This window comes from Pinus tabuliformis, chromosome 7 (assembly GCF_031772625.1).
Source record: "Pinus tabuliformis cultivar Carrire ecotype Pingquan chromosome 7, CPIR1, whole genome shotgun sequence".
Classification (NCBI taxonomy): Eukaryota; Viridiplantae; Streptophyta; class Pinopsida; order Pinales; family Pinaceae; genus Pinus; species Pinus tabuliformis.
The window spans coordinates 519,737,786-519,753,451 of NC_142293.1; positions in this window are offsets into that span (position 1 = coordinate 519,737,786).

Below are 15,666 nucleotides of genomic sequence, written 5' to 3' on the forward strand. Positions count from 1 at the left end.
TTCCCCGGGGTCGTAACTTTGGCATACGATCTCCGTTTGACGCGTACGATAGCTTGTTAGAAAGATCTATCCGAGTACTACCACTTTGGGAGGCAACATCGGTCCATGGACCCATGTTGCCCCAGAATCCCAAAAAAACGTCGTTTAGGGCCTCAAAACGGCTCCGGAAGTTCAGGACCCGAAAAACTGCTAAAAATAGTAAACTGTGCTGTAATTTAGGAAACTGAAAAGACTGAAAGAGATAGTTGTGGGGGTCCAAATGGGTTGGTGGGTGGCCACCAACATCCACCTGGATCACTAACTGAGTACCAAGAAAAGAAAATAATTCTGTCCAAAAATTTCCAGTGAAAATGGGATCTCTGTCACTTACAGTAATCTTTGGGTTTCCATGTAGCTTTTGAATTGTTTCCATAAATGCAGTAGAAACCGTAATGGCTTTAAATGGATGTGATAATGCACAAAAGTGTGCATACTTGGTAAGTCTGTCAACTACCACCATGATGACACTCTTTCCCTCAGACTTGGGTAAACCTGTGATAAAATCCATTGGAACCTCCTCCCAACATTGGCTTGGAATGGATAAAGGTTGTAATAGACCCGGTGTCTTAATTGTTTCAACTTTATTTTGTTGGCAAACCAAACATTCCGCCACAAATTTTTGAATACCCGATTTAAGGCCATCCCAAAAAAATTCCTTCTTAACCCCGTGGTAAGTTTTTAAAAATCCTGAGTGCCCTCCTAAGGGAGAAGTGTACAATTCCATAAGAATCTTTTGTTTTAGTTGGGAATTCTTACAGAGGTATCAACGATCTTTGTACCATAAAGAATCATTTTGCCAGCTAAATGTATCAGATGTACTGGAATCTTGTTGTAACTTTTGAATAAGTGCCCATACTTCTTCGTCATTCTTCCATTCCTCCATTGCTTCGTTTATCCAATCTTGTTGGATAATAGAAATGGTGCACAACAATGCTTCCACATCCTCATCCTTTCTTGAGAGTGCATCTGCCACCACATTTTCCTTCCCTTTTTTGTAGATGATTTCAAAGTCATAACCCAACATATTTGATACCCACTTTTGTTGCTCTTCAGAGGATAATCTTTGTTATAAAAAGTATTTAAGGCTATCATGATCCGTTTTTACCTTGAAGTGTCTTCCCATTAGGTAGGGTCACCATTTCTTAAGTGCACGGAGTATTTCCAACATTTCCTTATCATAAATAGCTTTGTGTAAAAACTTTCCCTTGATTGAACGACTTTCAAAAGCAATGGGTCTTTCATCTTGCATTAAAACAACACCAATTCCATTTCCTGAAGCATCGCATTCCACAATAAAGGTTTTTGTGAAGTCCGGTGTAGCTAAGACCGGTGCTTGGCACATTGCCGCTTTAAGATGTTCGAAGGCCTTTGTTGCTTCTGGAGTCCATGAAAATGCATCTTTCTTCAATAATGTTGTTAGAGGTGTTGTTATTCTCCCATAATTCTTAACAAACTTGCGATAATACCCTGTCAACCCGAGAAATCCTCGCAGATGCTTTATGGATGTGGGGATTTTCCATTCCTTAATGGCTTTAATTTTTGTAGGGTCTACCTTAACTCCTTCATGAGATACAATATGACCCAGATATTCCACTTCTTGTACTCCAAAGAAAAATTTGGATCTTTTTGCATATAAATGTTTCTCCTCCAATAGTTGTAGCACCCTGTCAACATGTTCAACATGATCCTTCCAAGACTTGTTGTAGATTAGTATGTCATAAAAAAAAAGTAACACAAATTGTCTAAGGAATGGTTTGAAAATGGAATTCATCAAACCTTGAAATGTTGAAGGTGCATTGGTAAGGCCAAAAGGCATGACCAAAAATTCATAATGACCCTCATGAGTTCTAAATGCTGTTTTCGGAATGTCTTCAGTCTTCATTCTGATTTGATGATATCCTGAACGAAGATCCAACTTGGTGAAGTAAATTGATCCATGCAATTCATCCGGTAATTCATCAATGACGGGAATGGGAAACTTATCTTTAATAGTGAGCTTGTTGAGCTCCCTATAATCCGGAAACATGCGCCATGATCCATTCTTCTTGTGCACTAATACTACTGGAGTAGAGAAAGAACTTTGACTCGGTTGAATTATACCAACCTCTAGCATTTCTGCAACCATACGTTCAATTTCACTCTTTTGGGCATAGGGATATCTGTACGGCCTGATGTTTGGAGGAACACTTCCTGGAATCAAATGAATAGCATGATCATGATCATGAATAGGTGGGAGACCTTTGGGAGTCTCAAATACCTTGGAATGACTGTCCAAGACTTTTTGGAGATCTGGAGAAATAGATGATTGCAATGTGGAAACATCTAGCGAACATAATTGTGCAATTACACCCCTTTGTTCCTTTTTTAGAAGCTTTGTCATACCATTAGAGCTAATTATCTTTCACAGTTTCCCTGCAATACCCCTTAATTCAACTTCCTTTCCTTCCATGGAAAATTTCATGAAAAGTTCTTGAAAATTGAAAGCTATTGTACCCAAGGATTGTAGCCATTGTACTCTCAGTACAACATCAGCACCTCCCATTGGAATGGAAAGCATTGGGCTAGTCAATACATATTCTCCCATCGATAGCTTGATATTATGGCACTTTCCAGAGCAATTTATTGTTCCTCCATTTGCAACCATCACTTGACACTCTGGTGCTGGGTATAAGAAGCAATACAATTCTTTTGCTACCTTACAATGAATAAAATTGTGGGTACTTCCTGAATCAATCAACACTAGTACCTTTTTCTTCTTGATTTGTCCTTCTATCTTGATGGTTTGAGGAGTGGTAATTCCCACCAATGCATTACAAGATATGGTCGGATTCATTTCTTCTTTATCTAGGCTTTGTTCCTGGAGTATATCCTCTTCTTTTGACCTTTCTTGCTCCTTTTCTTCTTCCTCTTCACAATCTATGTAGAATAATTTCTTCTTAGCACACTTATGACCTTTAGTGTATTTGCTATCACAACGGTAACAAAGCCCTTTTGCTCTTTTTTCTTGTAATTTTTGTGGTGTCAACCTTATAGGTTGTGGACGACTAGGAGCAACCACACTTCCATCTTTATAGTTGCGAGTGGTATGATTCCTGGTTGCCATAATTTTGCTTTTCATTTTTCTTGCTAACTTGAATGCCTTCTCTAATGAATCAAGTTCCCAAAGGCGAACATCATGTTGGATATTATCCTTTAAAGTCCCTATGAACACATCAATCCTATGCTCCTCTGGAATATCTTTTACCCTTATGTTCAATTTTTGGAACTCCTCGATGTGCTCCATTATTGAACCCTTTTGTTTGAGACTTATCAATTGGCTAAAAAAGGTGTTGCTTTTTGTATCCTCATAATGTGCTATCAATTCTTCCGTAAAAATTGCCCAAGTGATAATTTGTTTACGAGAGCAAAGCCATTGATAGCATACAAACTGATTTGGTTCCAAATATAAAGTTAAAATACGTACCTTTTGTGTGTTTTGCACATTATTGAGATCGAAAAATTGCTCCATTTGTAATATCCATGTTGCGAGATCCTTGCCATCAAACTTCCTCATATCGATTTTTAGAATATGGTGGGTTTTCGATCCCACATTAGAGTCTAAGAAATAATGATTAACATTTTTATTTTTATTTATTTATTTATTTTTAATTATTTATTTATTTATTTTTATTTTTATTTTATTTTTTATTTTTATTTTTTATTTTATTTTTTTATTTTTTTATTTTTTATTTTTATTTTCACATCATGAGTTTCCTTTACTACCTTTTCGCCATTGGTAAGTATTTCTTGTAGAAAATTTGTCAAATCTGTCTTCAAATCTGCCATGCCTGTCTTCAAATTTGTGTTCAAATCTATCTTCAAGTTGTCCATCTTAGCTTCCATGCCATTCATCTTAGCTTCCATGCCATTTATCTTAGCTTCTGTTAGCTTTTGTGACAGTGACATTTGTTGCACTTGTTCTTGTAATTTTGATATATCATGTAGCATTTCTTCCTCTTCTTCATGAGTCATGTTAGAGCTTTCAGGTTCCTTACTAGGTGTTTGCATTTTCTTTCCTCAGGGCATCAGTTACCGATAATAATGCTCTACTATGCCCTTTGAATTCCTTCAAAATAAATTTTCAAACCAAGCTTAAGCGAAAATTTAAGAAAATCTACACCCTTTTTTCACTTTGTAGGAGCTCGATATTGCCTCTGATGTATCTCTGTACTTTTCGATCATCTAGTTCTAAATTTGTGACCTGTAGTAGCCCTCTGTGTCCTCTTTCCGATGCCACAAGTCTGACCCAAATTGGATTCTCCAATGAAGAGTTATGTGAAATCTCCCACAGTGACTTGATTATATACTAGTTCAGTAGAGTGAACTTGTACTATGTGCCACGAGTCACTGTTTCGACCTTTGAATCTGAAAAATGCATACAAGAAACTACAGTCTGTCCTCTTTCTGTACCTTCTAACAAAATTTCAATTCGATCCCCAGAGAGAAAGTTATGACGATTTTCCCCCAAGTCACCTGTTTGGAATGTAATTCAAGAGTCTGCAAAAGACCAACTTTCTCAGATCATATCTCCGCAAATATAGAGCGAAAAGCTCTGAAATTTGGACCCGAGGTTCAATGAAATTTCTTATCAAATGGGTTTTTTTTTAAACTTCTGAAACGTCACAGAAAAAAGTTATAGAGAAAATTCCACGATGACCTATTTGGAGCAGCGAAACCCTATAATCCAAAGCTCCGATACCAAATGTTATGAAACCAGCTCAAGAAAAGATAGAAAAGATAGATCAACGCCTTAGAATTTAGCCTCTTCGAGGGGGCAACCTCCTTTACATTACGTAAATGAACAATTCTTCGATGATTCAAATGACAAAACCTCCTTTCTATATATAGGAGTCTAAGGAGTCACAATATAACCCAGCTGACCTAACAATAATAATATAAAGCCACAAAAATAACAATAGAGGGATTCTATGGGGCACAGTAATAACAATATGGGGATAATAAGGACACAACAATATTAATAAGGGATGCAACTACAATAGTAATGGGGTAATCACTAGTATTATAGGGACCCAACAAGGTATGGGATTTCAGTCAATCCTAAAAAGTCACAGTTTGCTTTAGAAGAAGGCAAGTTATTAGGACATGTTGTGTTTGCTGCAGGTGTCAGAATTAACCTAAAAAGAGTAAGAGCAATACAGACCTTGTCTGTCCCGAGATCAAAGAAGGACATCCAATCCTTTCTGGGCAAGATAAATTTTGTAAGGAGGTTTATCCCAAATTTCACAAGACTTGTAAAACACATCACCTCCATGTTGAAAAAGGGGTCAGATATCAAATGGACTGATGCAGCAAGAAGATCTTTTGAATCCATCAAGAGAGCTATTATGGAAGCTCCTACTTTGATCAACCCAGATTATAGCAAGGAGTTCCACATATTTTCATTTGCTTCAGGTGACACCCTTGCAACAGTTTTATTGCAAGCAAATGAGGAAGGTTCAGAGCACCCAGTGGCATTTTTCAGCAAAAACTTAAGGGATAATGAGCTGAGGTATGATAGCATTGAAAAACAGGCATATGCTCTTATCAAATCTTTGAAAGCTTTTAGAATTTACATCTTGCATTACAAGATAATTGTGTATGTGCCCTCTGTTTCAGTTAAAGATGTCCTAACGCAGCCAGATGTGTTATAGAAATTTTTGGGCACTGCAACCCCAATCAAACATGTCCATAAACCAAGGGCTCCTAAGTCCCTAAAAGTGTTGTTCCATCCCCTAAAAGAACAAGGTCAACTGATTACATCATCTCCAAGAAGTTCTCCATGAAAAACTACTCAGAACTGGTCAAAACTGGACCATCTCACCTGCTCCATGGTTAAAGTGTGATGCATCCCACCTAAATGCACACGGGAGGTGCGATGCATACTGAAAAGCCCTTCTATGGGGTGCGATGGGCGAGAGTGGACAAATGGTAGAGTCAATTTGTGAGGTGGATGATCATGGAATCTTCCAGAAACTTCTCTTGTGACACTTGCCTCTCTGAATTTGCCCAAGGATGAGTAAGAGATCATCAATCTCCAAGTGGAATCAAGAACTATCAGAGAAAGGACACTAATCTGAATCCCAGAAGCTGACTCACCCCCCTGTAATCATCTATATGTGGATCCCTCATCCCAGAGATCCAGGGGCTGGAATTTTGTATCTTGTAAGGAAGTGCTATTGGTTTCTTGTTGGAATATCATAAGTGTTGGGTGATCTAAGCTTTTCATGAGGTGAAAGAAGGGCTTTCATGCTAGAGGATGATGCTGGGTCAGAACAATTGGTTGTAATCCTCTTTGCTATTCTTGATTATTAATAAAGCTATTCAAGTTTTCCTCCACATTCTTATATGTTTGATGATATATGCATTTGTGTGGTCAATATGCATTTGGTCCTATATTGTTTATGATTGTAGATCTCTATTCTTCGATAGTATTATGCTGCTTTGATTCCACAGGTGCTCTTTGAAGCTGGGTAGACGAAGGAGAAGCGGCAAGGATTTGTTAGAAAGGAGAGAGATCAAGCAAGGAACCAAGCGCAAGACTGAGGTTGGTGTCCTTCATTCCACTCTTATCTACTTTTAATAAAGGAAAACGAAAGTGGTTTTAGTTTGTTTGTTTCTAAGATAGCTACCAGTCTTAGTGGGACTAGCAGATTTGAGTGGACACTAGATTTCCTGATAACAAGATGCTAATGGAAGAAGGGCTAAATGGATTGCAAAGCTTATTGAATTCAACATAGAATTGAAGCCCACCAAGCTTGTCAGAGGTCAAGGCCTTGCCAGATTAATGGCTGAAGAAAATTGCAGGATGCTGGACATAAATCTCATAAGCACGAATCCAGAGAATGGTCAGACAGGAGAAGAAACAATTGAACCAAGGCAAAACCAATCATTGGCAGAAAATATAGCTTCTTGTGAATGGTATTCTTCAATAGCTCAATTCTTGCTGAAGCTAGAAGTGCCTTCAGGCCTGAGTTCGAGTCAAGCCAGAACTGTCAAGATTAGGGCAGTCAAATATTTCATTCATAAAAAACTGCTCTACTGGAGGAACCCCTCTGGAATTCTTTGGAGGTTTCTGGACAAAGAACAATCCATGGAGGTTATGTAGCAGTTTCATTCCAGCATATGTGGAGGACATCACTATTGGAAAACTACAGACCATAAGATGCTTAGAGCTAGGTACTATTGGCCCACCTTATTTTCTGATGTCTTTTCATTTGTTAAATCTTGTGACAGGTGCCAAAGATTTGAAGGAAAACAACAGTTGAAGTCCCTTCCCTTAAAGCCAATACATGCCAGTGGCCCTTTTCAGCAGTGGGGCTTGGATTTCATTGGAGAAATCAATCCACGTTCCAGTGGCTAACATAGATGGATCTTAGTAGCCACTGATTACTTCACTAAATGGATCAAGTCCATCCCTACCGGAAAGGCTGATCACCATGTGGTCATGAGGTTCTTGACAAAAAATGTCTTCACCAGGTTTGGTTGTCCACATAAACTAATTACAGACAATGCATCAGGTTTCAGGGCAAAAGAATTGGTGGACATGTGTGACTCAATGGGCATTAAGCTAGTTCATTCCACCTCATATTACCCTCAAAGCAATGGCCTAGCATAATATTCCAGCAAGAGCCTGGTAAGGATAATTAAAAAGCTGTTGGAAGACAACAAAAAGAATTGGGATTCTAAGCTCAAGTATGCACTGTGGGCTGATAGAGTGACCACCAAGAAATCCACAGGGAATTCTCCATTCAAGCTGGTATATGGCACTGAGGCTGTATTCCCAATTCAATTAACCCTCCCTGTTGCAAATTTCTTGCAAGAAGTGCAGAATGAAGCAAATGACATGGCTAGGAGGATCAATGATTTGGCAGAGGTACATCAAATCAGAGAACAGCTGGTTGAAAGGTCTGCAACACATCAGAAGAGAATCAAGGAAGCTTTTGACAGGAGGACAAAAATAGATAATTTTCAGGTTGGAGACTTGGTTCTTAAGTGGGATGCACTGAAAGAGAAGAAATGCAACCATGGGAGGTTTGATGCTCTATGGACGGGACCTTTTATCACCACTCAGATCCAAGGGAACAATACTTTCATATTGCAAAGTATGGAAGGAGAGACAGTTTTTGATGGCCTAGTTAATGGGCATTTCTTGAAAATTTATGTTGTTTAAGGTCTTGAGGCCTTAAAGTTGTAAATATGTTGTTTTAATCGGCTTTAGTGTAGGCTTAATTAGACTCCATGCCCAATGGAACACTAGGAAATTTTGCTCATCTGGTTTTGACAGGAAAGGCAACAGTATGCAGTTCTTGAGACCTCATAGGGAGGATCTCATCCCCAGAAGGAGCCAGTGTTAGCTCTGCCACATAACTATGGTTTTTGGAAGGCAAGGATAAGCTCGGTTAGATGGATAATGCTCAAAAGAAAGCCCACAACAGTCATATTCCTTCTTCTCCGTTACTCCACTTATTCTATTTCAACCCCACTACCTCTGTTTTTTCTCTAAAACTCGGTATAAACCCCTGTTTCCTCAAGCCCTGAGTGCAAAGCTTAAACCCCCATAAAACCGTATCCACATGACCTCATGCTTCCATAACCCATCGTTGCCTTTAATTACAGCTGTCGAACACCGCACCCCGATCCAACGGTTCTCTGTCGCACCTGAAGAAAATCCACGTAATCAAATCCCCACTGTCCGACCATCTCCGCCACGATCGAACAACATTCACTCTCCCTGCACCCACAAAGTAATGACATGTTAACGCGCGATGGAGGGTGGTTTCCTCTCTCCCCGTCGCCATGCGTCACGCGCTGAATGGGATTGCGTGCCATCACCGTTTACTGTGCAACTCCCCAAAGTTGGTGCGATCAATATCGCTTACCGCCCGGTCCTCCGTCCTCACCTGATAACCATCACGCACTTCCGTCACTCGATGACCGTTGGATCTGTCCGCCTGAGATCCAATGGCCCACGATCATTCCGCTCCCGCTTCTTCCAATTCCCTCCGCCAAGTCATCCTTGTTGTCTATCCTCCCGATCCGATGGGCGATCCTTCTCCTTCATTCAACCCATCCATTCACCACTCAGTCCATGTCCCTTGACTGTTCCGTGCACCTGAAGGACGAAGGTGACTAATCTTCCAGTACCAGTTGCATTTGCTCCTCAACAACCGCATTCAACAGACAGTATGGTTGAGAAGGAAAAGGATATAGCTCGAGCAGATAACTGCATTTAACAGTCATGGAACTTCATCCTTTACAACACTCCACCTGCCCGAGAGGACAACAAAGAACCTGAGAAGATCAGATTCGCTCACTGAAGTAAGCAAACACACTCAGAGACTCAACGCAATAGTTAAATGCGGTTCGTGGTCAATTATGACCCCTCCACACCTAGAATGGCCAAGGGCCTTTGTAATGAAGCTCTATATATATCTAGAAACAAGATGTAATCAAGGTTGATGGTTGATGTTTTGATGTAAGGTTCAACTTCTGGAGACTGTAACTATTTTGACACTTGCAGCGTCTCGTCTTCATTTTCAGCTAATACAAGATTCTTTTGTTGTTAATTGCTCACTTTCCATTTATCTTCTCTTCTAAGTTGTGCTTGATATGTTATATTCCTGAACACTTGATGTTTAGCATTAGAGTAGCTGTCATCCTATCTTTGTGTTAAAGTCTTGTATGTATCATTGAATGAGTTATTCAGGTTTCCCTTCTTCTGGTACCAGAGAGCTGTCATCCTGTCTATGCATTAGTAGATTAGATTTGCAGACTTCTTTACTGGTTGCAGCCGGTCATCACATGGTCTTGTGCATCTGCTAGTGTGGTCAGTATTCTCCATATTCACCTAATCTTAAACTATGAGTAATTGGTGGTCTAAAGCCTTGTAGTCTGAGGGTGTTCACGTGTGTCTGGAGTTAAGAAAAGTAGAAGTGGTTATCTGGCTTAGGCAAGCATCATTCCTTCCATTCATCCATTTGCAACAATAAGTTGAATTTATATGTTACCATGCATCTCCAAGCTACAACCTAGGAGAGTTTCTTGGAATACTAACAAGAATCACAACAAAACCCGACCAGTCACCATCGATCCTTCGTTGAATGGTTATGGCCGGAACCCAAAAGGAAATAAACTTCAGTTCATAACATATCGGATCCGCTCAGGTCCGTTAACTCGTGCTGTTGTTCCCGCGTGATTACCGTTCGATCAATCACCCAATGAACGGTTTGGATGGCCAGAACTCAACGAGGTTTTAATCTCGTTGTATAAAACCTTATCACATCCGATTTTGGAATTAATTCTCGTGCATCTTCCAACGCGATATGCGTCCAATCACCCATTCAACGGACGGTCCGATCCTTTAGAACCTTAAACTCTTTTAAATGATTTTCTCGGGTCCGTTAGCCGAGGTAACTTGCTTGCAAGTTTCCGTGTGATCATCGTGGATCTTTTTCCTTTGGACGACTATGATGTTTCCTTCGGATTCCCACGATTTAGTCATGTTCTCTCGTTTCGCCAATATTATCTATCGATCTAGATGATCTGACAGTTTCCCTTGTGCTGTTCAATTGACTCTCGTTTCGATTGAACACCTCTCCTCCGTTGATCTGTTCTTAATCCAACAGCTCTCTCGTTTGCTTATCAATGGAACTCGCATTACAACACATATTTGCCTTACTTTATCTAAGGAAAAGTTCATAGGAACTTCGTCCTTTACACTTGCACACCTACACGTAATTTATTAACTTTACAGGAAAGAATGTATATATAAAGACACAGACACACAAAACTTAGATAACACACATATTTCAATTATATACAGAACTTGTTTACAGGCTAAGGCCTCACGACCCGAATCACAAATTGCTCTGTGACTACATTGTATCCTCTATCCCCCTCTTCCACACAACACAGACTCTTTTATATAGGAAATTACAAAGGGAGGAATCATTTACGATCCATGAATTTCTCCCACAATCGCTCAATTAAATCCCCTAAATCTCTCTATGCGCATACATGGCAGATAATTACATTTAATCATGCCTTATCAATTCCATCAATTTAGCTCTGTTTAAACATAATTTGCCCTGGTTTACAATGATTGTCCACGTTTCCCTTTTCACAGCTTCGACTTCCGATTTTAATGAAGGGTGCTCGGATGCTCTTGCATCAAACTCCCAAGCCATAAAAATTTATGACCTCTTGGTCATATGCTTTCTCCATCCTTTAGCAATTCTACCCACATCCTCTATGGAATTTCCTTTATGATCTTTCTATGCGCTGCAACAAAACCTCTACAGTAAAAAGTCCTCCTTGCTACACGATACCTCACCAAGCTTCTCTCCTCTGAGCTTTGTCTTTCGGCATCTCTCTTCTTTGGAACCATTTGAGCACTCCTTGCTCTAAGCTACTGTTGTCTTCTCACCTTCTTTTGCCGCTATCTGTACGATAATATAAGACCATAAACTCTCCAATTTTCAACATACTATACCTCCTTTTGAACGCAAAATCTTCTTTTGCTCTGATACCAAAAATGATGACAGCCTAAGCCGCATTAATACAACAAAGCTGCATTTTTACATAAATCTGCTTGGACCTGTGGGTTATGGGCCCACGTATACGTTAGAAGCCTTTCAGTTAGCGGAATCACAACAAAACCCAACCAATCACAGTCGGTCCTTCGTTTAACGTTTATGGACGGAACCCAAAAGGAAATAAACTTCAGTTCATTACATATCAAGTCCGCTCAGGTCCGTTAACCCGCACTCCTGTTCACGTGCGATTACCGTTCGATCAATCACCCAACGAATGGTCTGGATGGCCAAAACTCAATGAGGTTTTAATCTCATTGTATAAAACCTTGTCGCGTCCGATTTTGGAATTAATTCTCGTGCATCTTCCGATGCGATATGCGTCTTATCACCCATTCAACAGATGATCCGATCCTTTGGAACCTTAAACTCTTTTAGATGATGTAATTGCCCTGCGACTTCATTGTATCCTCTATCCCCCTCTTCCACACAACACATACTCTTTTATATAGGAAATTACAAAGGGAGTAATCGCTTACAATCCATGAATTTCTCCCACAAGCGCTCACTTAAATCCCCTAAATCTCTCTATACGCATACATGGCAGATAATTACATTTAATCATGCCTTATATATTCCATCAATTTAGCTCTGTTTAAACAGAATTTGCCCCAATTTACAATGATTGTCCACGTTTCCCTTTTCACAGCTTTGAATTCTGACTTTAATGAAGGGTGCTAAGATGCTCCTGCATCAGTAAACAAAGAAACCTATCATTGTGTATCTATAACTACGTTTTGATGGTCTATCGTAAATGCACCATGCATCTTGTCAAGATTTTAATAACATCTGTTTTGTCTGCACAATATTGGTCGTAGGAAATTTGTCATAGTGTAGGTAATACTCTTTCTAGTTTGATGCCCCTCAGGTTACACTGTTTTTCAGTCTTGTCACTTGCATCTATTATGCAGTTGAAGCGATGAAAATAAAGCACGCGAGAGTCCTGATTGCAAGTGTTGCAATAAATAATATTTTGGTTCATATTTCTAGTAGTTGTAATTGGAATACTGCATCTGGATCATACAACTTAAAATGGGTTCATGTATATGGTGACTGCTCTAAGATATCCTTGAAAATGCTGTAAAATTGATATAGAAAACAAACACTTAGTAACATGAAATCAAATGTCTTTTTTATTTCTTTTTCTTTATCCATGTCTATTTAAACAATATGATATAGTTTATTGTGCATATTCTTCTTAGTGAGGAAAGCAGATTTCTTAGACTGTTAGCTTTCTTTCCCATGTTCAATGCACATATGAACGTTGATTGTGAAGTATGGAAAACTCTTTCTTGTTTTTTAACTATATTTTTTAGCAAGATCAACGGAAAAACGTTTTGTTGCAAATCTCTTTGAATTGAAACACATGTCGAAATAAGTTTATCGTGTACTTGAACCTGTTACATATGCAACACTTGTAAAATAATACATGAAAACCATGCAATAGATAAAGAATGATTTTTCCATGAACATTGGGATATATATACCTACGCATATGTAACTATTTTTTTTTTCAATGAAAATTGGGTTTTTTGGTGGGGGAAAAAACAGATGGACAACAACTTCGTAACAATAAAACTTTGAAATAAAACAAAGCTTACTGTAGCCTTGTCATGTACTCCATAGCCATCTTTGATTTCTAGTACATATTTCATTGCTTTCTATGTTATCAAAATTGAAATAGCTGCGATTTTGCCCACTAGAAATGCATCATCATTATGTGACAAATTTGCAATCGTCACGTTTGAAAAAAATAAGTACTTTGCACAATCAGGACAAATGTTTTCTACATTGTTAAAACTATTTAGAAAAATAGTTTTCTCACAGTCACCACTATCGTATTTGTGCTTTGGAGTGATTTTGAAATCTTTATTAGAAACACTAACATTTGCAAGAAGCTTTGACTCATACTGTCCGATTAACAATGTTGGCACAAGCAATGTTATTGTCATTTCCGCTTTTTTATCTGTTAAGTCTGCATGTAATATTGTTTTTGACTTATTTTCTTTGTCCAAAAATGTTTGATATGTAACTGTTGTTGGGAAAAGTATCTACTCAGAACGCCCCTATCCCACTAAGGTGTGACAGTGCCTTAGCAACAAACAAGGAAAACTACTTTCGTATTCTTCTTTAAGAAATGTAAACGAAGAGGAATAGGATGAACTAACCTGTATCTTGCGCTAGTCCGTTTATCCAATCGCTCTCCTCTTTGACAGCTTCCAGCTACCTGCTCCCTTACTTGCCCAGCTTCACCAAGTTCCTGCAAGATCACAGAAGAGGAAAACTACACATAGATTTACATTCATAACTAGCTTAGGATCAGATTTAAGCTAAACATGCAAATATAACAAAACATCATTGGTACACAAGCATGTAGGAGAAACTCAAATAGTTTTATTGATATAACAAGAAAGTCCAGGAGGAGATACAACCAAGTGAGTCCCGATCCAGCATCAACCTCCCAGCAAAGGAATCCCTTCTTCACCTCCAACAAAGCATAAATCACCCAATGCACTGATCTCAATCTCAAAACCAACAGCAATTCTCTGCAATGTACAAAATGCCAGCCTCTGGATCTCTGGGATGAGGGATCCATGTATAGATGTATGCAAAGAGGATGAGTCAGCTTATGATTTGACTTGTGGCTTCTCTCTGTTAGTTCTTGCTTCCACTTGGAGACTGAGAGCCTCTTACTCATCCTTGGTCGAACTCAGTGAGGCAAGTGTCATTGGGGAAGATTCTGGAAGCTTCCATTGTCTGTCCACCTCGCGGAATGACACTGCCATTTGTCATTTCCTGCTCAGCGCACCCTGGTAGTGCATTTAGGTGCGTTGCAACGCACCTAGCTAGTGTACTGGGATGCTATGCAACGCAGGTAGCTAGTGGAGCGGCTGAAATGATCCTGATTTGACTGATTCTGAGCAGTTTCTGGTGGAGAACTTCTGGGAGAAGCTGTAATTGGTTGACCTTGTTCCTTTAGGGGCAGGAACAACACTTTTAGGGACTTAGGATCCCTTGGTTTATGGACATTTCATGCTTAGAGCTGTAAGGCACAAAAATGTCTATAACAGTTGCCCCCTAAAGTATGAGGCCGTTTATCGGGTGAAATGCTTTATTAGGAGGATCCGAAGTTCTTTCAATGCTGGGAGGAGACCTGTAATAAGATACAATACAATACATTATCTTCATACTGTTTTCATGATCTAGCTGAGGCGGGCATTCCCATGCTCAGCTTTATAAATTCATTTTTATGTACATAGTGTTGGAAATAATACTGAGAGGGGGGGTGAATCAGTATTATCAAGTTCTTTTAACAAATCTTCCTTATTTATACTTTGAATTATTTTTGCATATCAGTACCATAAAATAATGAGCATGAACAAGAAAAACAGATAGTCACACCAAAGAACACGACATGTAAGGTGGAAACCCAATGTGGGTGAAAACCACCTGCTGCAATATGTCTCTATCTTCTTTCAAATTAGAAACTCCTTTTACAATGATTTTGTACTGGTGCAGTCCTTTACCAGTACACAGGCTGCAACCTGCAGAGAGCTACAACTCTCTCTCGTTTTCCAGTCTTTCCTGGAAGGGAGCTACAACCCCCTACTTGTTTTCTTACAAGGACCACTTTTCATAAATTTTCAAACTGGATCCAACAACAACATTGAAGCTCATAATCAAACAACCTTCTGAATCACCCAATCACCAGATCCATACATATACAATGATATTATGAGAGTTATCAACCAGATCTAGTACATAAAGATAAGTCATTAATCATGCTGTTATCTGAACTCAATACTAGTAACCAAACATTAGTTATGCACCCAAAACCCTGCAGAATAGTCAAAGGCAGTTAAAACAAATTTTAAGCAGGGATCGCAACTTCACTGGTATAGATCTGCGAATATCTGTACTACCTCTGCACCTGCGCCTTCTGTGGCGCCGCGACCACTGCACCTGCGCCTTCTGTGGTGCCTCCGCACTGCGCCTT